Source organism: Sorex fumeus, unplaced genomic scaffold (assembly GCF_029834395.1).
Source record: "Sorex fumeus unplaced genomic scaffold, SorFum_2.1 ptg000042l, whole genome shotgun sequence".
Taxonomy (NCBI): domain Eukaryota; kingdom Metazoa; phylum Chordata; class Mammalia; order Eulipotyphla; family Soricidae; genus Sorex; species Sorex fumeus.
In genome coordinates this window covers 3,195,975-3,218,432 of record NW_026606099.1, presented here as the reverse complement: position 1 = coordinate 3,218,432, position 22,458 = coordinate 3,195,975, and the positions used below count along the sequence as shown (strand labels likewise).

The following is a 22,458-nucleotide window of genomic DNA, read 5'->3' as shown; positions in this document are numbered from 1 at the left end:
GCGGTGCTCAGGGGACCATATGGGATGCTGGGAATCGAACCCGGGTCGGCCGCGTGCAAGGCAAACGCCCTTCCCACTGCGCTATCTCTCCAGCCCCTTTCCTGTAATATTTTAGACAACTGAATCAAATCTAAAGTGTGAGAAATTTGTGACAGGGAGAGGACACGGGAAGAAAAGCCCCCTGTTGGCTGCCCTTGGCACTGTGAGAGAACAGAGCAACGACCTGATGCCACCACTTTCCCACTGAGATGCCCAGGCACGCCCCTGAGCTATCTGCTATCTGTGTCTGTTTCTTCCTGGACAAAACAGGGAGCATAACTGTGCTGACCTCTAAGGCCACTGTGAGGAATGAGTGAGTGTAGGATAACAATGGGTTTGTCCTTTCAGCCCTGCCACAGGGAACTTAGTCTACCTTAAAGCAATGTCCTTTCTGTATGGACACAGGAAGACAGTTAATATTATGCTTTGTAACTTGGGAGTTGAGTGACTCCAATAATATTTACTCCTGGGCATCTGCTCTCTCGACTCAGTTGCCCTTAGTTCCTAGCACCCCAAAAGCAGGGTCCCGACGAAAGATTGAAGGGATCCAGGGCAAGCTGCGAGCTACCCTGGCATCGAAATGGGCCAGGCCACAGCACCACAATAATCAACTATAAAGAGAGAGCATGATCATAGACAAATGCTGTCATGATCCAAAAGCAACGAGACTAGGACCCTGCTAGGGTTAGGAAGACTAACATGGCCGGAGGACTGTGGTAAGACCTTCTCAGGAAGAACCAAACTTTAAGCTGATATATCTCTTACTATGCTCATACAGAATGACATTGCTAGAAATATTAGAAGTAGACTTACTACAACTATTTAAGTGAATTACTAGCTAAGGAAAGAAAGCAACACACCCTGAACGGGATCCCGCCCTACGGGATCCCGCCCTGAAACGGATCTCCTAGTAATCCAGAGTAATCTCTTTAAATGAGATTTTATCCTTGAGTTAATCTCCTGGAGGAGTAGTCTTCCCTGTCTTTGTTGATCTGTTAATGTTCAACCCACCTTTGTGTCACCACCCTATGTGATTGCTATATAAACTAAGACTGTAAGAGCGGAGGGGGCCAGAGTCAGAATCCAGAGCGAAGGGCTCCAGAGAGAGAGATCAGAAAAGACCAGAGAAGAGACTACAGAGACAGAATCAGAGACAGAGAGACAGACAGAAGAGAGCACAGCAGCACACATAGAAGTAGAGCACAAGGAAGGAGCCAACCCGATCTGGTCCATACACAGTGGCTCGAGAGCACCGAAAGCGGGCAGTGAGAGAACTGCCCCACGAGCCCACCAAAAAAAATTATCCTCTTCGCATCCCTCCCCCACACATGTCAGATACATTTCTTACCGCTGAGGATTTTCATATATGCAAATCCTCAGAATAGCTCTTGGCACACAACCAAATGTATCTGTCCTGCTGCTGCTGTCACTGCTAAGGTCACCGTCCTCCTGATACGACTTTCCCACTTCTCCTTTCCAACTAGTTGAGCAACCTACCTTTGGTGGCTGAAGAGGGTAAAATGATGAGCAAAAGAGTGGCATCGCTGGAACCTTTGTAAATCCACTTTTTGTTTTCTGCAACAGCCTGCACTGAGGTTTGCTACGGAAACCCAGGACACTGCAGACGCCAAGAGGCAGTAGGCCCTAATCTTGAGCTCTGCTCCGGGTTATATGCTCCTCTCTTCCCAAGTTCCAACACTGACATGGGGCTGGCCTCCCTAGACTGAAGCATTCCTCATACTTAAAACAGCAACAGGAGAGGCAGCGCAGGGGTGACAGATGCAGGGCCAGTTATGAAGCCCAGGCCTTGCATGGACACTGCATGCAGCCTTGGTAATCCCTGAGAACTGCTGGCACCCAAGCACCCAGGCCTGAGCACCAAAAGCAAGTTCAAGATTGTCTTCCCGCTCCCCCCACAATAAAAATATAAACACACAAGTAGAGAAAAAAAAAGACAAGCATAGAAGCAAAAAAGAGAAATGACTTTCACTCTGCCTTGTAACCGATTATTTACTTAAAAGAAGTAAGGAAAAGTCAATAAAATCTACTCATTAATCACTTGACTACGCTGTCCCTCTCCTTCCACATGTGTGCTGAATTATGTATCAAGTGTATGAACCAGACCAGCTCCTTCACTAAATACACAACCACACAGTCCTCTGTAAACCTACCCTGGGCAAAAGATCCCCCTTCCTGGCTTTCAGCTCACACACCAACAAACACAGGGCTCCTTCCTTTCAACAAGGGCAGCAAGTACCGCGGAGGGAAACAGGGAAACACAACTGCTATTTACCAAGAAACATTCTACTCAGCAGGAGCAGGAGCCAGTCCTCATCCCCTTTACACCAAGACACAGAACCAATAGTCGTCCTCCTCCTGTTCTGCTTTTCCAGTTGCAACAATTTTCTCTCCTTGGCAAAACTCCTGACCCACGTACAAAGTCGCTGAAAGGCAGGGTTTGAGTTTTGAAGCTTCCCTTTCGACCCTCTCTAATTCGGTGTGATGACCACGTAAGCCTTTATACCCAAAAAAGATCTAAAGCCCTCACCAAGAAAAAACCAGTCATATCCGGAGAAGCCCCACAGAGCAAGGTCCTATTAATTCTCTCAGACAATAGATGTTTTCTTAATTCTGACCATTTTTCTAATGGAATGATTCTACCTGCCCAGAGAAGTGCTTCTGACAAAGTTCAATCCAGGATGTGAGGCCAGAGAGATAGTACAAGGCTAAAAGTGCTTTTACACAGCCAACCCAGGTTTGATCTCCACATCACAGCGGGTCCCTACGGCCAGGGTGGTCACCAGAAGTGATCTGAGCAGAGCCAGGAGTCTTGAACACAGCTGCGTGTGGCCCAAACCATCCAGTACTATCAAAATTAACTTCAGAATGTGAAACCGATTATAAAACCCATCAGGGGCTGGAGAGACAGTACAGTGGGTTAGGGTGCTTGCCTCACACGCGGCAGACCTAGGTTCGATCCCCAGTACTCCAAGTTCCACCAGGAATAACACCCAAGCATAGAGCCAGGAGTAAGCCTGAGCAGAGCCAAGTGTGATACCAGTCCCGCACCCACCACATGAAGAGGGAAGAGGGAGAGAACACATTACCAGGACCCCGAAGTCTCCTCCTACAGGGGGTGGTGCTGAAAGTACATGTTCGGAATCACCCAGCCCAGGTTCACGCACCAGCAAACCTACTCTGCTCAGCCAAGACTCTCCATACCCTAGATGGGCATCTGTGAAACTGGGGCTAATAACGAGTTCAATCTTGAATACTGTTGTGAGGAATAAATGAGGGAATGTACACAAGCTCCTAGCACAGGCACCCACACAAAAGCACTCAATAAATGTTTAACGATTCTTAGTTGTCTAGGAATCAGAACAGTACAATGGCCTACTATCTGTCCTCCAGATTAAAAAAAAAAGAGGGGGGTCCCCACACATGCACATACACACACACACACACACACACACACACACACGTGTCAATGAAATTAATATAAAAAGGAAAGCTTAATTCAAGTCCAGCTCAGGCACCAACTCACTTGTAATTTTAAGCAAATCATGTCACCTCTATTTCATTTAGTAACTGGGCATATACTGACTTCCAGAAATAAGAATTACTCATATTATAAGTGATAAGAAAGCTTTACCTTCTTCAAAGAAAAAGCAATAAATAAATCCTAGGAAATAATTATTAAAATGCCATGCCAAATATATGAAGCATGATGTTTCCTATTCTGAGAGAGCATTTGGTTGTATAACCTTTAATCTGTTCATATCCTACAAGGATGTGACTTGCAAAGCCAGATTCAGAGGCAAAACCATTCATTCAACGGAAGACCCGACCAATGCCAGATGTTGGGAGAAATCAGGAAAGGTTCGTGGTTCCACGTGGACATACTAAAGACATACTAAAGTCATATCAGTGCCCTCCACCCACAGGACAATGCAGCAGATACACTTTAAAAACGGCCAATTCTGATCATTTTCCCTCCTGGACTGTGTGGTATAGAACCTCTTCCAAAACGCACACCATTCTTCCTGGGAAAAATGCAACCCATGAACCAAGTGAAAGGGCTTAATTTTTCCTCTGATCTTTTATTTCTAGGTTCATAGATTTACCTCTTAAACTACCACGCGAATTTCTGTATGAGGGCCGGGGAGATAGCGCCACAGGCTGAAGCGTATGCACTGCATACAGGTTCCATTCCTAGCGGGAGACACAGTCCCCTGAGCACCACCAGGAGACAGTCCCCAGCAGAGAGCAACCTGAGCACCATCTGGTGTGGTCCCGAAACAAAACAAAAATTTCAGTGTAAGAGCCAGAGGTTAGGGTGGAGACTAATTTTCCTAAGTAAGCATGCACTCTGAACCAACTCCGACTGGAGAGCTGGAGAGAGAGTTCCGCAGGTAGGAAGCTTCCTTGGCACAATGCACACCAGGTTCAGATCCCCACCACAGACGGTACCGCAGGCACCGAGCACCACCGGGAGTGATCCCGGAGGACAGTCTGAACTAAGCCCTGAGCACCACCACGTGTGGCTCGAGAACCAAAAAAGGAAAGAAAAGCGTCATTCCCACTCTAAGACAAAACTCCTTCTCAGCTGGTCTACAAGCCTTCATCCTAAAGGACTGGACAGTGCAGTATCAGATGCACTTGTACAAGGGGGTCTGCTGTTTATAAGCTTTTGTTTCCACCCACCTCCTATGGGGGGGGGGGGGGGAGGCAAAACACCTTAAAAAATAAGACCCTCCCCAACTCCCCTCCGTTCCACTGCATCAACCACTTGACGTCAACCATCATGAACGTCTGCGCTACCTACCAATACGAAAGGAGCATAAACGCTGTTTGTACTCTTGAAATACAGTTCCTGGATGCAGGTTCTGGAGAAAACCCATCCACGATCGCGAACTGGCCCGCTCCCTGTAATTAGGGCTGGGGTTCAGCGTCCCGGCCGGGCGGCTCCGGCGGGGCTTTCGGGGCACGGGGCTCCTGCAGGTGGCCGGCAAAGCCAGACCCCCTCGGCACCGCGCGGACCCCCGCCCAGCTGCCGGGGCACGAGCAGCGGGGCAAGGACCTGTGACGTCGCTGCTGCTGCTGCCACGAGAAAACACCAGGCAGAGGCGCCGGCGCTTCCCGGGGCCCCGGCCACCTGCCCACGCCGGCGCCCCTCGGACGCGATCCCGACCAGCCCGAGCCGCGGCCGGCCGGCCCCGCGCCGCGCCCAGACCCGGCTGGGGCGCCGGGGCCGCGGGGCGCCCGGGCCCAGCTCCCCGCCCAGGGCAAGGTTCGAGACCCGGCGCGCCGAGCGGGCGCCGCCGTCCCCCCACGCGGGTCCCGGCCCCTCGGGCCGCCGCACGCGCCGCGCGGGCGGGCGGGCGGGCGGTCAAGGGCAGCGGCCGGGCAGCGGGCTGCGGGGGGCGGCCGGGAGGAGGCGCTACGCGGCTCGGACCCGCGCCGGCCGCCGCGCGCCGGGCTCGGCCCGCGCCCCGCCGAGCCCCGTCCTTACCTGCGCCTCCGGCCGCGGCGCCCGGCCGCCGGCGTCGCGGGAAGCGCCTCGGGCCGCGGCCCCGCAGCGCCCGGCCAGGAACTGCAACGGCGGCGGCCGAGGCAGCGGCGCCGCCACCGCGGGCGGGGCGGGCACATGGGGGGGCGGGGGCTGCGGCCGCGAGGCCCGACCACGGCGCCGCCGCTCGGGGGGCCGCGGGGCCGGCGCCGGGCGCCCAGGCTCGCGCTGCCCGCCCGGGCACGCCGCGGCGCGCGCCGCTCGGGGAGCCCGGCCAGGCGAGGGGCGGCAGACCCCGGCCGCCGCCGCCGCCGCCGCGCCCCGCGCCCCCGCGCCCCCCGCGCGCTCACATGGTACGGTCCTGGGCGCCCGGCCCAGGCGGCCCGGGATTGGCCGAGGCTCCGGGACGGGGGCGCGGAGCCGCGCGAAACGGCCAATGCGGCGAGCCCGGGGGGCGCCGCCGCGCGCGCGCGCCGCTCTTAAAGGGGCTCCGCGGCGGCCGGCCCGCCTGGCTCGCGCCCCCCTCCCCGCCGCGGGCGCGCCCGGACGTGGCACGGCGCTTTGGGGCTGGAGGGTTCGGGTTCGATTCCCAGCGTCCCGTAGGGGCCCCGGAGCACTGCCAGGAGTACTATTCTTGAGTGCAGAAACAGGAGTGACCCAAAAAGCAAAAAAATAAATAAATAAAGGCAGGTTGGGGGGCTGGAGCGATCGGGTTTGATTCCCAGCATCCCATAGGGTCCCCTGAGCACTGCCAGGAGTACTATTCTTGAGTGCAGAACCAGGAGTGACCCAAAAGAAAAAAAATAAATAAATAAAGGCAGGTTGGGGGGGCTGGAGCGATCGGGTTTGATTTCCAGCATCCCATAGGGTTCCCTGAGCACTGCCAGGAGTACTATTCTTGAGTGCAGAACCAGGAGTAACCCAAAAGAAAAAAAAAAGGCAGGTTGGGGGGCTGGAGCGATCGGGATTGATTCCCAGCATCCCATAGGGCTCCCTGAGCACTGCCAGGAGTACTATTCTTGAGTGCAGAACCAGGAGTAACCCAAAAGAAAAAAAAAAGGCAGGTTGGGGGGCTGGAGCGATCGGGTTTGATTCCCAGCATCCCATAGGGTCCCCTGAGCACTGCCAGGAGTACTATTCTTGAGTGCAGAACCAGGAGTGACCCAAAAGAAAAAAAATAAATAAATAAAGGCAGGTTGGGGGGGCTGGAGCGATCGGGTTTGATTTCCAGCATCCCATAGGGTTCCCTGAGCACTGCCAGGAGTACTATTCTTGAGTGCAGAACCAGGAGTAACCCAAAAGAAAAAAAAAAGGCAGGTTGGGGGGCTGGAGCGATCGGGATTGATTCCCAGCATCCCATAGGGCTCCCTGAGCACTGCCAGGAGTACTATTCTTGAGTGCAGAACCAGGAGTAACCCAAAAGAAAAAAAAAAGGCAGGTTGGGGGGCTGGAGCGATCGGGTTTGATTCCCAGCATCCCATAGGGTCCCCTGAGCACTGCCAGGAGTAATTCTTGAGTGCAGAACCAGGAGTGACCCAAAAAGCAAAAAAATAAATAAATAAAGGCAGGTTGGGGGGGGCTGGAGCGATCAGGTTTGATTCCCAGCATCCCATAGGGTTCCCTGAGCACTGCCAGGAGTACTATTCTTGAGTGCAGAACCAGGAGTGACCCAAAAGAAAAAAAATAAATAAATAAAGGCAGGTTGGGGGGGGCTGGAGCGATCGGGATTGATTCCCAGCATCCCATAGGGTTCCCTGAGCACTGCCAGGAGTACTATTCTTGAGTGCAGAACCAGGAGTAACCCAAAAGAAAAAAAAAAGGCAGGTTGGGGGGCTGGAGCGATCGGGTTTGATTCCCAGCATCCCATAGGGTCCCCTGAGCACTGCCAGGAGTAATTCTTGAGTGCAGAACCAGGAGTGACCCAAAAAGAAAAAAAAAAAAGGCAGGTTGCGGGTTGTTTATGACTCTCAAGAGCGGGCGCAAAACAACGCTGGGATTTTTCTCTCTTATTCCAGCCTGGCGGGAAACAAAGAGGTTAAGGAAATCTCAAATTTGGAGGTTGGAGGACTGAAAAAAATACAAATGGACCAAAGATGTGTATGACTCTTGGGTAACCCCAACTCCCTGTCTCATTTTCTCCTCCCTCCCACTGAGGAGACCTTCTTATGATGATATGATCATTTATGTAGGATTAGCAAACGTGTAAGTAAATTCTTCAATGCAGGGCCATGCTCCACCATCTTAAAGAACTTTTATTTATTTATTTATTTATTTGCTTTTTGGGTCACACCCTGCGATGCGCAGGGGTTACTCCTGGCTCTGCGCTCAGGAATTAGCCCAGGCGGTGCTCAGGGAACCAAATGGGATGCTAGGAACCTGGGTCAGCAAGGCAAACGCCCTACCCGCTGTGCTATTGCTCCAGCCCCTTAAAGAACTTTTTTTTTCTTTTTGGGTCACACCCCGCGATGCACAGGGGTTACTCCTGGCTCTGCACTCAGGAATTACTCCTGGCGGTGCTCAGGGAACCATATGGGATGCTGGGAATCGAACCCGGGTCGGCCGCATGTAAGGCAAACGCCCTCCCCACTGTGCTATCATTCCAGCTCCCCCTTAAAGAACTTTTAAAGTAAGTAGACCTTCCCGAGTGAGAGGGGGCATGCCACGCGCTCCTGGAAAGATGTTTTGCCTTGCACTGTACCAAACCAAACTCTATCGCAGGCACGGTCAGAAGTGACCCCTGAGCACAGAGCCAGGGAGTAAGCCCCGAGCTTCACTGATCGTGTCCCCAAAACAAACCCCAAAAAAGTGACCTTTAGTAGTAAAGCACGTGCCTCATAGGAGGCCCTGTCCTCCCCTGAATATCTCATCATGGCACAAATCATCTCCCTTCTTTCTCTCTTCTTCTACATGGTCAGACAAAGCTTCAATTAATAATTCATTCATCAACTGAAGTATTCAGAGTTACTGCCTTCAGCAACAAATTCCCCTGGTCACTTCTTACTACAGCTGCTAAAGTGCTTACAGTATAGCGCTCTCTCTGCTGTCTGTACTATATCATTCAACTATGCATTCAGACCACATGGCAATTGCAACTACGAGTCTTTCTTATACTTTTCTTCTACTTGTTTTGATTTTGTTTTGTTTCGTCTGTTTTGTTTCGGGACCACACCTGCAGGTGCTCAGGGACCGGGAGTTTTCCCTAGTGGTGCTGGGGGACATGTAAGGGGAGTCAGCATGGAATATCCACATGCAAGGCAAATACCTTAGCCCCTATACTGTCTCTCCAGCCCCTTGAGAAATTAGTTTGCTCTTTTGTCAGTGCTTTATTCAGGTAACCATACCTATATTTTGGACACCAAGTTCCAGATCAAGTTCATCTTGTTTTCAGAATTTTCCAATGCCCCACATTGGTTCACTTTACTCTCTTTCAACCTTATTTTTAGTAATATCAACTGTCTGGTATACCTTCTCTCACAAATGTACTCCCCAGTCAAATAACTCATCTGTTACTGAGCTCTACAAATCCGGTTGCTCCGTGAAGTCTTTCTAAACTGATTATTCACTAAGCTGCTAGCTTAGAGAGTTCTGATTTCCACCCTGTGCCAACCCAACCCTGATTTTCCCAATTAGCAATTTTATTGACAATATGTAACTCTTATTCATTTACAACAACAAGTAGCAGTATTAAGACCTAAGGGACTGTTTGAAAACTCTGTCTGGAAGCCGTACAGAGTTCAACAGACTAAGTGAACGTTTTCTGTGCAGGAGGCTCAGGGTCAGTCCCCTACACCACACTATCCCCTGAGCACCAAAACCAAACCAAGAAAGTTCTCTGCATGTACTGTTGAATTTCCTCCTTGTATCAGAAATGATTCCTGGCAAGGTTCCCTATGGGATGCTGGGGGTTCAGCCTGGTCAGCCATGTACAAGGCAAGTTCCCTACCTGCTGTACTATCTTTCTGACCTGCAGAGAAGCTTTTCAACTATAAAAATATATCAGGGCTAGAGCGATAGCACAGCGGTAGGGCATTTGCCTTGCACGCAGCCAACATGGCCGACCCGAGTTCGATTCCTCCGCCCCTCTTGGAGAGCCCGGCCAGCTGCTGAGAGTATCTTGCCCGCACAGCAGAGCCTGGCAAGCCACCCGTGATGTATTTGATATGCCAAACACAGTAACAACAAAATCGCCAATGGAGACGTTACTGGGCCCGCTCCAGAAAATCGACGAACAATGGGAGGGCCTTTACCTTTACCTTTTTTAGAGAGTTAGTGCAGTGGGTAGGGCTGCACACAGCTGACCTGACTTCAATCCCTGGCACCCCAGTCACCCAAGCCTGCCAGGAGTAATCCCTGAGCACAACTAGTGAGTCCCCCTCCAAAAAAAAGTATATCAGTCTTCTGAATTAAATTTAGTACTGGTTAATACTTCAGGGTCAGGTGAATGAGACCAGTTGTAGTTACTGTGAAGATAGATGGTCGGCAACTACACCACCTCCGCTTTGCTGATGACATTGTTTTAATAACACCAAACATCAGCCAAGCGGCACAAATGCTGGCCGACTTTGACCGTGAGTGTGGAAAGGTAGGACTACAGCTGAATCTTACGAAGACAATGTTTATGAGAAACAGCCTCGTTCCTGACGCCCCATTCACTCTCAACGGAACGACCATCTCCGAATGCAACAACTATGTGTACCTAGGTTGAGAGGTCAACATGACAAATGACCTGGCACCCGAGCTGTGCAGGAGGAAGAGAGCGGCTTGGAACGCCTTCAAGAACGTCGAAGAAATAGCTAAGAGGTCGAAGAACCTCGGGCTCCGGGCACATCTCTTTGATTCTACTGTTCTTCCTGCATTAACATATGCCTCAGAGACCTGGGCCCTACGCAAACAAGATGAGAATGCTATTCAGGTCTCCCAAAGAAGAATAGAAAGAGCTATGCTTGGAATATCACGTTTCACTCAAATGAGAGAACGAATCCGGAGTTCTGACATCCGTCGACGATCAAGAATCAGGGACGCTGTCTCGTTTGCCAAGGTGTCGAAAATCAGATGGGCTGGTCACGTAATGAGATTTAAAGACGACCGCTGGACTAGAGCTGTTACCGACTGGATTCCACGGGATGTCAAAAGACCGCGTGGCCGCCCACCTATCAGATGGTCAGACTTCTTCGTCAAGATCATGAATGATCGGTTTGAGGCCCTTCATGTTCCCGGAGCGAACAGATGCCATTGGGCTACACTAGCATGCGACAGGGACAAATGGAGACGTTACTGGCGCCCGCTCAAGCAAATCGACGACTAACGGGAAGTTAAGTGATTAAGTGATTAAGTGACTGGTTAATACTAAAATCAGCCTTTATTTCTTCAGGAACATCCAACTATATGATATCAACAAGTCCAAGGCAGAGTAGCAGGCGCTCTAGAGGCTAATTCATCCACTATTACTCTTAACTTCTGTCTAGTTTTCTCATTGCTAGGCCCTCTATTTGTTTAATGATTATCCCCATAGGATCTCCTCTTTCTACATCAATATCCTAATTTCCCACTGAAGAATTTATCCCTCTCCCATTCCCAGTTTGGTTTGGTTGGAAATGACCAGTACTCTTCTTTGGACTTAAATAATACAAGTAGCTCTTGGAGCTTCTAGCAGCCACCCTGCGCCATGAGAACAAGCCTTCCTGAAAAAGTGGTATTGGGGACAGGGCTGGGAGGGCTGGGAAATGGGGAAAGGATGAAGAAATGGAAAAATGTGACCACATATATGATGTGAACAATAAATTTCCTCTTTTCAAAAAATGTAGTTTTATGTGTCTACCAAAGCAAAGGATGGCTAAAACAGTGCTTCTCAACCTGATGCCAGATGCACAAATCATCCCAAGGCAAACCATACGTGAAAATTGTGTAAATTGGAGGCCACAACACAAGAGTAGGGGGGCTAACTGCTAAAACAAGGCACAAGAAGAAAATGGGTCAGAAGGGGCTATAATTGGAAGAAGTTGACAGAAATCTGGTCTGAAATACATGGCTAGAGAGTCAGGAAGATAGTCCAAAGTCCTGGAGTGCCTGTTTTGCATGCTGGAGCCCTTGGTTCAATACCCAGCACTGCATGTTCCATGAGCACATTTAGAAATGACCTTCAAACACCAAATCTGAAGTAGTCGCCTAGCACTGCCAGGTGCAGTCCCAAAACTGTCCAAAAACACTGTCCTCCCGTTGTTCATCGATTTGCTCGAGCGGGCCCAGTAACATATCCATTTTGAGACTTGTTACTGTGTTTGGCATATTAATTACGTCACGGGGAGCTTGCCAGGCTTTGCCATGTGGTCAAGATACTCTCGGTAGCTTACCACGCTCTCCGAGAGGGGCGAAGAAATCGAACCCAGCTCGGCCGGGCTGGCTGTGCGCAAGGCAAACACCCTACTGGCTGTGCTATCACTCCAGCCCAGTCCCAAAACAAACAAACAAAATTAAGTACATAAAAATAAATAAGTAATATATTGAAGGATCAAGATGTGACTCAAGTAGTAGAGTACAAAATTTGCATGTAGAAAACAGGAAAAAAAAAACAGGCAAAACCCCAAAAACAAGTGGATGAATTCCATAGTCCAATCCATACCTTCCTAGCATTTCAGTGACCACATCAATTACTACCAACAGTTTAGTTCATCCTGATACCAGGGATGCTCAGCTATAAATACCTCTAGGGAAATTACAAGCTGTCTGTAGCCTAGAGCTTTTCAGTTGTGGGCCAGAGATAAAGTGCAGGAGGCAAGGAACTGCCTTCCAACCAGCTGACCCCAGTTTGAATCCCTATTCAATTCACTACCAGGAAGAAGTTGAGCACAGAGCCAGAGTAAGCCCAAAGCACTGCTGGAAGCAGACCAAAAACAAATGTTTCCCAGTAGCCAGTTCTCTTGGACAGTCTCAAAAGTCCTTCTTCTCTATATAGCAAGAAAGTCAAGTGGAAGGAATGAGACTGAATCCATTGTCACATAAGCCTATCAAAGACATCACTATCACTACCATCCTGTTGTTCGTCGATTGCCTCAAGCAGGCCCCAGTAATGTTTCCTTCATCCAAGCCCTGAGATTTTTTTAAAAGTGCCATATTCAAGGCTCTTTCAGGGTTAGGAGAATGAGACCCATCATTGTTACTGGTATTTGGCATATTGGGTATGCCACGGGGAGTTTGCCAGACTCTGCTGTGTGGGCAGGTAACATTCGGTAGCCTGCCAGTTTGTCCAAAGTAAGAATGAGATAATAAGATGGCAAATGCGGCCGCGCACTTCTGGGAGCTGGGTTTTATAGACTCTGGATCTTGGCCATTGATGGGATTACACGGTGCTGGGGGTCAGATGGTGGGTATGACCCCTGCCTACTGGAATATGGAGGATCTGGGTGGAGGATGCTCAGCCCCATTCCGAGGAGGCTTGGAGATCTCAGTCCCGGGACCCGCATGCCTCTGTTCCTCTGCCGGTACCTTCATGCATGTGGAGAGTGGTCTCAGTATGGCTGTGGCTGGTTCTGGAGGTCTTCGGCTGGCTGCCGGAGCCCTGGTCGGGGCGGGGAGGGAAACTCAACCCGCTCCCCTCTTTCGGGAGAATGACACAGAGTCTCTTGCCCCCACGCCTGGCTGTCCTCGCCGGGGCCCCTTGGAGGGGAGCAGGTTGAGTTTCCCTCCCCGCCCCGAGCAGAGCTCCAGCAGCCGAAGACCTCCAGAACCAGCCACAACCATACTGAGACCACTCTCCACATGCATGAAGGTACCGGCAGAGGAACAGAGGCATGCGGGTCCCGGGACTGAGATCTCCAAGCCTGCTCGGATCGGGGCTGAGCATCCTCCACCCAGATCCTCCATATTCCAGTAGGCAGGGGTCACACCCACCATCTGACCCCCAGCGCCGTGTAATCTCATCAACGGCCAAGACCCAGAGACTATCAAAGACATGAGGATATGAAAAACTTGATGTCCTTGCTCCACTTCTACATGGAAGACTGCTTTAAACCAATCCAGTTGGGTGGGGGCAAAGCTAAGGAAACAATATATTGGGATAAACTGGAAGACATTCTAGATCATGGGTTTATTCTTAAGCTAACAGTCACAGTGGGATAAGCAAATAAAAAACGGAGGACCTGAAATATATAACCTAAGTGGTAGAGTATGTGTTTGCATGTTCTGGGCACTAAACTTGATAATCAGCACCACATAAGCCCCCTCCAGTCCTCCTCATGGCATACCACCTCAACAGATGTGTCTTCTATTAAAAACATGTTTTAACTAATTGAATTTCTTCCTTTCCCTTTCCTCGAACCCCTCGTTCTCCCATGCTGGGGATTGAAAACAAGTCTCACACATGAAAGACAAAGAAACGCATTTACTGTTGAGCCATATGGTTCTTGGCTCAAGCTAATACAGACTTTCAAATAATTTTGATTGATTTGCCAGTTTCACTCTGCCAGGAAAAAAAGGAGATTTAAATGCAACTTGGCAAAATTACAGATCTATTTTTGCATTATTTTTTCTCATAATGTAAACAGGAAAATCCACTCATTGAGAGGTGTTGTCTCACTAACTCTGACTGGTACGTATAGCAGTCAGAAATTTTAAGCAATATCTTTTGTTCTTCCTTTTTTTTTTTTTAATCTAGGTCCAGCAGAATTATCCCACCCAGAAAAGTGGCAAGAAAAGGAGGGACATTCTGCCATCAGGCAGGTAGTGAACAAAGAAGACACAGCCAACATTCACAAACACATACATGGAGTGGGCTTCAAGAAGTATGCCCCTGTGTACTTAGGAAAAACCAGAAGCTGTCAGGAAGGAGATGAACACGACAGATGTGTTCACAGACACCAGGTTCCACAAAGCTGTCTGATCAAAGCAATAAGGAATGGCCCTTACCATATCCATGTGTGGCTGCCCAGGAAATGTAATGAGGATAAAGATTCACCAAGCAAACTTCATAAATGGTTACCTATGTACCTCTTGCCACTTTCAAAATATGTATTCATTGTAGATAAGAACTAGCTTGTGGTTGCCATAAAGTTACACACACAATTATATATATATACACAGCAGTAGAGCGTTTGCTTTGCATGCAGCCGGCCCGGCCAAACCGGGTTCAATTTATTCACCCCTCTTGGAAAGGCGGGCAAGCTACCGAGAGTATCTTGCCCACATGGCAAAGCCTGGCAAGCTCCCTGTGACGTATTCATGTGCCAAACACAGTAACAATAAGTCTCACAATGGAGACGTTACTGGGCCCACTCAAACAAATCATTGAACAATGGGAGGACAGTGCTACATAATATTGTATATTAGAGAGAGAGAAAGAGAGAGAGAGAGAGAGAGAGAGAGAGAGAGAGAGAGAGAGAGAGCTCAACAGGCTGAGCACCTGCAAAGTATGTGCATGAGGTCCAGGTTCATCCCAAACACATACCCATAGTCCCCAGAACTGCCAAGAGCAGCCCCCAGGACAGAACTGGTTCTCCTGAGAACGAGATATGTGCCCCCCCACCCAGTTTTTAAACGTTTCCTTGAGTCCTGATGTAACTTGCAAAAAGACACTTCCTTAAACCAGCTCAGACCAAGTTCTTGAAGGTCTCAGAAAAAAAAAAAAAACGTATTTTGCCAACAGGGTTTTTCTAAACTTTTATGTTCATACACAGTAACACATAAGAAAAACTTAATAAAGCGATATATATATATTATATATATATACATATATATATGGCTTCTCTATTTTGCAGGGGAGGGGTTCAAACACAGTGCTACTCAAAGACTATTCCTGACTCTGCTCAAGAATCACTCCTGGCAATACCTCAGGGAACCACTGTAGTTGAAATGCCTTAACTCCTGTACTGTATCTCCAGCACCAAGACTTGGTGTCTTCAGACACAGAACTGTGTGCCCACTATCAGAGGACTAAATGCACAGACTTCTAGAAATAAAGCAAATTGAAGGAAAATAATCTAATTTTTGCCAATCCCATCTTCCTCTGTGGTTTAGATATATTGCTCTTTTTTTTTCCTTTTGTTTCACACCCAACAATGTTCAGGGGTCACTCCTGGCTCTGCACTCAGGAACCACTCCTGGTGCTGCTCAGGGGACCATATTGGATGCCGGGGATCGAACCTGGTTTGACCATGTGCAAGGCAAACACCCTACCTGCTGTGCTATCGCTCCAGCCCCCAAATATATTGCTCTTAAATATCAAAATAACAACTTCAATATTGTGTGTGAGGCAAAAAAAAAAAAAAACAATGAAAGTGGGGAAGTGGATGCCAGGAATTGAACTCAGGGCCCAATACATGCAAGGCAAATACTCTACTGCTGAGAATATTATTTTCTTTTGACTTTTTTCAATTGTGAAAGGAAGAGGAACAAAGAGGAAGGAATTGAAGGAAGGAAAAGGAAAAGAGAGCATTTGATATTGCACATTTAAGTGAATGGGGCAGAGAAATAATACAGGGGGTAAGATACTTGCCCTGCATGTATGCCACCCCAGTTCTTTGGCACCACATAGTCTCATAAGGACCACCAGGAGTGACCCCTATGCATTGCCAGGTGTACTTAGAACCCTCCACCTCCCCCCCGCACCAGCCCAAAGTGCAATAATGACAGAAGATACCATGATAAAACTAACAAACTTGACATGCAACTGTATCCAAGTGGCTCCGCCTTTTATATGGAAAGAAATGCGGTTCAATCTTTTTCTCTAACACTTAGGTTCCCAGCAGGATCACAAATCTTTGTTTCCGTTTGAGACCCTAAACTACTCTTAAAGTCTCTGTTCTTTTTCACTCATTTGCTAAAGTATCTAATTTATTGGCAAGTCATTCCTTTGAGTACCAACATCACCCCAAGATCAATTAAATATAATGTCTGACCTCATGTAGCTGACAAGGAGGAAATATGAACCAGTAGAAAAGTATCTTTGCCAGACAAAAGTGTATGGTCTCTCAAAAGAGAAAGAGAAAGGTTCTAGGAAACGAATTTCCTTTTTCACTTGTCCTGGTTCCCACAAAGAAGTACCTATCCCAAAAGTTTTCAGAGTTTTTCAGAAGCACCTCACTTTCAGTAAGGAGGTTGGTTAGGAACTTAAAAAGAGAATTGATTAAATAGTGATATGCTAAAATCTAGGATAATATAGGAGTAGGTAGGTCATTTGCAATTATGCTTTGGGGGGTGAGGTGGGGGTTCCCAGCACTGCTTAGGGGCCAACACACCCAGTGCTATTGGCAGGCCATATAGTAACAGGGATCCAACTCAAGCCTGGTACGTGTAAAACATGTGCTACAGCCGGCTGAATTATCTCCCAATTCTTACTTTTGCTTTTTCACTTTGGGATAGAATGTACGTTCTCTTGTGATGAGAAAGAGACATGCGATTTAAAAACAGGCTCTCCCCCCATCCCCACCCACCCGCCCATACGGAAGGAAGGAGGGCAGAAGGAAGGAAAGAAGGAAGGAAGGAAGGAAGGAAGGAAGGAAGGAAGGAAGGAAGGAAGGAAGGAAGGAAAGAGGAAGAAGGGAGGGAGGGAGATGAGATGTTCGTGTATTTTCCGTATTTAGTGGTCTTTTGGATACTGTAGACAGGGCCTCTGTGAAAACAGGTCTTTGGTTCTGGTTTTCTCTCCTTTCTTGGAAGCCTCGCCTGTCTACACCACCATCACAGCTGCCCTAAGTAGATCACAAATGTTGGTTCTTAACAATACTGACTGGCCCCGATGACGCTTGTGAGAGAGCCTAGGGCCCTGGGAAGATTCTTTAAGTTCATCTAGAAGGATTTGTTACTGTTTCCTGGGTTCCATGCCATTATTATGCCCTAAGGAGAGAGAAGAGCAGCAGGCATTTGACAATCACCATCCTTGGCTCTGCTTGGAAACCATCAAAAACGTGGAAGTAGAGGCTCAAAGGGCTAGACCACACGTCCGGTATGCAGAGGCCCCAAGTTCTGTCCCAGGCATCATACAGGCTCCTCCTGTGGTCCTAGAGGCCCTCAATATCCCCAGCACACTGCATTTCTAGACCTGAGCACCCCCACATGTGGGGCCCCTGAGGACTCCTCCAGAAAAACAAAAACAACACCTTGGAAGAGGGGTAAGGAATATACTTCGATGTGAGACCCTGGGTTCATTTCATGCCAAGCACTGTAAGACTCCCTAAGTACCACCTATGTGGCCCTAGAGAGCCCTGAGAACCACCAAATGTGTCCCTTGTATTTATATAGCAATGAAACAACTTCAAAAAACCTGGAGCAGGGAAGGGAATGCTGATAAGAGTTGAGACCAGGCCATGACAGGTGCTCTGAAATCTAGCATATAAGTGACAAGGGGTACCCTATATCAATTCCTTCAATTCTTAGAGCTGTAAGCTAAGGTCAGGGTGGCTAGAGTCCCCCAGATAACCTTCCCCTGAAAGAGCAGCTTGATATTTCATCCCAGGATGCTGTCCAAATTTTAACTCCAGGGGCTGGAGCTGTAATACAGGAGGAAGGGGCTAGAGTGATAGTATAGTGGGTAGGGCATTTGCCTTGCACACGGCTGACCCAGGTTCGATCCCCGGCATCCCATATGCCTCCAAGCACCACCAGGAGTAATTCCTGAGTGCAGAGCCAGGAGTGACCCCTGAGCATCGCTGGGTGTGGCCCAAAAAACAAACAAACAAATAAAAAAACATAATACAGGAGGCAGGGCATTTGCCTTGCAGGCTGCATACCTGGGTTCAATCCCTCTCCTCCCCTTTCCTCTCCTCTTCCTCTTCCCCCTTCTCCTCCTCATCCTCCTCCTCTTCCTCACTCTCAGCAGTGCTTAGGGGACCATGCAGTGCCAGGTATCAAACCTGGGCTCCCATGTACAGAGCATGTGCTCAGACTTATGAATTATTCTCCTAAGCCAGTTTTCCTTATTATTTTTTTGTTGTTGTTTATTGGGCCACCCTAGCAATGGTTGAGGCTTACTCCTGGACCTGTGCTCAGGGATCACTCCTGGTGGGCTTGATAGACCATATGAGATGCCAGAAATTGTATGCAGGTTGGCCACATGAAAGGCAAGTGCTCTACCCACTGTCTCCTTTTTTCCTTTTTTACTATGTTTTCTTGGGCTGGAGAAATAACTTCAAATCCACTAATGTGTTACAATTCAGTTTGAAAAAAGTGAAAAATAGGGTAAAATAGGACCCAGAAGTTTTGGGAGTACATGCCTGGCATACACAGAATTGCAAAGTATAGAGTATTGGGTTTTATTATTCCTGCTCTGAGTTTGGATGTTACCTAAAAATTAATTGATATACATAGATTAAGTGAAATCAGTGGAACATTTCTCCCTAGGGTCTTGTCAAATAAACTGCCCCTTTCCAGAGAGTAAGTATTGATAGTCATGGTGGAGAGAGCCAATGAGAAGTGAGAACCTGATTCTGTTGCTTGGGGACTTTTTTGGACTGGCAGCCTTTGAGGTGTTGACCTGGTCTATTCTGTGTGGTGAATCAGCTCTAATGTTACCTGCAGGGAATGGAATCAAATCTTAAGGGAGCAGAAATCAGCTCCGTTTCCCCCAGAGAGAGAGCAGCAGGGAAGCAAGCCCATCGGTCAGCTTTGCCAAGGGGTGGGACAGGTGGTCCAAATGACAGACTAATTTAAGTCCAAGCTCGGTAAGAGGCAGTTTTGTCTTAAGAGGGGACAGTATAATGTTGTATGTGTGACTGTACACAAATGGAGACACACACGAAAGGACGGTTCCTATTACTGTCTCTGCAGTTTGTCAAAGGCAGTGCCTAGAAATGCAGATCCAAGGAATGTCGTGTGACGCGGGAAAGGCTGTTCAGTGTGCAAGGCCGGGGACCTCTCCCAGGGGACCATGCAGTGCAGGACCATGCAGGAAGATTTGTGATTCACTTTGGAAAGATTATTATGATCTACAAACAGCATTTTTATTCCCTTATATATTTATTAGGCAAATAAAGTCTTTCCAGTTACTTTATAGTACACAATGTTTTGTTTTGTTTGTTTGTTTGTTTGTTTGTTTATGGTGCTGAGGGTTTGAACCATCACCAGTGCACCTATCTCCCTCACCCAAGAATCCCAACACCCCTCCCTCCTACAATGCTTTTAAACCTATCCCCCAAGGAAACCATAATCTCTTTGGGGGAGGGGGGCATCACAGTCAGCAATGCTCAGGGTTGCTCCTGGCTCTTCACTCAGGAATTACTCCTGACAGTGCTCGGGGGATCGAACCCAGGTAGGCCGTGTGCAAGGCAAACACTCTACTGCTGTACTTTCACTCCGGCTCCATAATCTCTTTTTATATCCAAAATTAAGGCAATAGCATTAGAAGCTGTTACTGAGGAAGTTTTGGTTGTAGCTAACATTTTCTAGTGCATTTATCATTGTAATTCCTTTTGCAAGAGTTTGAGGACCTTATCTGATTTTCCTGAACACCTTAGGTAACTAACTTGAACTTGAACTTGAACTTGAACTTGTGTAATCTGCCTCTTATCAGCTTCACAGTTCTTATGAATATTCATGGAAAGGACCAAAGAATGCAAGCTTTGGAAGAACCACTCAAAATAAGTTTGCCTGCAGTCTGCAATAGGACTTACAGAGAGGAGCTTCCCCTGCTGCCCGAATTTTCAGGAAAATAAAAATTTTAGGATTTTCCTTGAGTGTACAAGGAGTTCGAAGAGCTTTAGAGCTGAGAAGGATGACATTATGTAATTCCTAGGTGGTCTTATTGTTGCTTCTTTTTTTCCAAGTTCATTCTTGCAAGGGGGAGTTGTCATTTACACATGACTCTAGATAGCAATTATAGGCATGGAAAGACCACAGCTTGCACCTTCAGGCAAAGGTCTGTATCACCTTTCCCCCTTGTCTGAAATATAAATCAGAAAATTTCACAAACATCACCAACATCTTAAACCTCTTTGAGCAACTGAATCCCAGCCAAATCCTCTGGTTGGGAGCTTCGAGACAGTTACACACCTATTTGAGCAGTGATAGCAGTGTATTTGAGAAGCTAAGCTATTACTAGTAATAGTAATCGTCCAAAAGATTGTCATGGCAGGATGCAAATTTAGCTCTGTGGAATCACCTAAGTTCTTTTAAAATTCCTGCTATTAAAACTAATTGAGGCAGAATTTCTGGGAAATCGGCATGTTAAAGTTTTAAATTAGTTAATTTTGGAGGGGATTTGAACCACACCCAACTGTAGGCTGTGTTCTGGGGTCACTCTTGGTGGTGCTGGGGTGGGGACTATATGCAGTGCAGGAAATCTAACCAGGTTATGGGGCTGGAGCGATAGTATAGCGGGTAGGGTGTTTGCCTTGCACGCGGCCAACTCGGGTTCGATTCCCAGAATCCCATATGGTCCCCCGGGCACCACCAGGAGTGATTCCTGAGTGCAGAGCCAGAAGTAGCCCCTGTGCAATGCCAGAGTGTGACCCAAAAAAGCAAAAAAAAAAAAAAAAAAAATTGGAAATCTAACCAGGTTAGGGAATGCAAGGCAAGCACTTTAACCTCTGTCCTAGTTTGTTGGCCTATCACAATTTTTCAAAACTCCCCATGTGTTCCAAGCACAGCCAGAAGTGAGAACAGGAGCCCAGTTCTGTCTTCAGTTTATTGTTCAACAAAATTTTACCCTTTCCTTGAAAGGGCAAAATAATAAAGCATAACAATAATAATTATAAATAGTTGATCGCAGATGGGTATGGCGTGGTGGTGGTGCTGGGGTGGGTATGCAATCTGGAAGGCACGGACTATTTTGTTGTGGTATTACAGTCATTCGATTCTAAAGATGCAGCAGGCCATTATTTAACTCTTTTGCCTCCAGGAAGGAACAAACTTTTTTTTTTTTTTGCGGTGCTGGGGATCACAGTAGTCAGGTCTCGTGCATGCAAGTTCCGCCAAACCACATCCCAGCCTCCAGAAAGAGAGAAGCTTAATCTTCCTTTTGCTAAAACTCTCCAAGACAAAATCCTGCATGCCTCCACTCCAGCCTCCCGTTCCTGGCGTTATCACGGTGCAGGGGTGGTTGGTGATGGCCTGCGACTGAGCCGCGCTGGCGAGCGCTAGAGCGCCCTCTACCGGGCAGATTTCCCTCCTGTTGTTACAGTCCCGACTGACCTCGTTTTCCTTGAGCTCACCAGAGAACCGAGTTTGGCCGAGGCCTCCTGGCATTCCTCTAAATCTGGCACGCCTCGGATTTTCCTGGGGGAAGCTATTGTGTGAGAGGAACGCAAAGCAAATTGGAGGGCAGAGTCTGGGCAAAGGAGCCTGCTGCTGCCCTGCAGGCCTTGGGCGCGCGCTGCCCACTCCGCGCTCACGTGCCGCGGGCGCAGCGCACACGGGCTCCGGGGGCAGGTTCCAGGCACACACAATAGCAGCTCCAGGAAGAGGCTTCCCAGCCGTCAGCGTTTATTTCCGAGCAACGTTCAAAGAGCACCAATCGAGACAGAAAGCGCTGTCATTTGGGGGGGTTTGTTCAGCCGGAGGAAGGATTGACAGGACTCACCCGTTCGGACGTCCAAGGGCATCTCCTCCGCCCAGTGCAGCGCTGCCCAGGGCATCCGTGCGGGCCCCGCGCGAGGCTGACGACACACCCTTTCCACCTCCTGCTCCTGGTCCTGCCCCCCAGCCCTGGGTGGAGGCCGCCAGGGAGGAACGAGAGGGTGGCGCGCGAGGGCCTCTCCCCGCGGTCCTCGCGTCCTCCGCGGCTGCGGGCTCGTCACGGTTGCTATGGGAACCAGGAGCGGGCGACGGCGGTGGCTGGGGATGGCACAGGACACTGGTGCTGGGGAATTGCACCGGTGGAGGGACCGGTGTTGGGACACTGTCTGACTGAAACCCAGCAGGAGCAGCTCTGGAATGCTCTATCTCACGGTGACTCGTCAAAATAAATGTTAGAAACAGGGGGGAAA

General features: G+C 48.7%; 1 protein-coding gene across 1 annotated transcript in view; it reads right to left on the bottom strand.

Moving 5' to 3' along the window:
- MICAL3 (microtubule associated monooxygenase, calponin and LIM domain containing 3) overlaps positions 1-22,161 on the bottom strand; it is a 222,558-nt gene extending 200,397 nt beyond the window's left edge. Inside the window, exon 1 of the mRNA XM_056119952.1 lies at positions 22,053-22,161. The gene's annotated coding sequence lies outside the window, so the exon portion shown is untranslated. The remainder of the gene's footprint in view (positions 1-22,052) is intronic.
- Between the last annotated feature and the right edge of the window lie 297 nt (positions 22,162-22,458).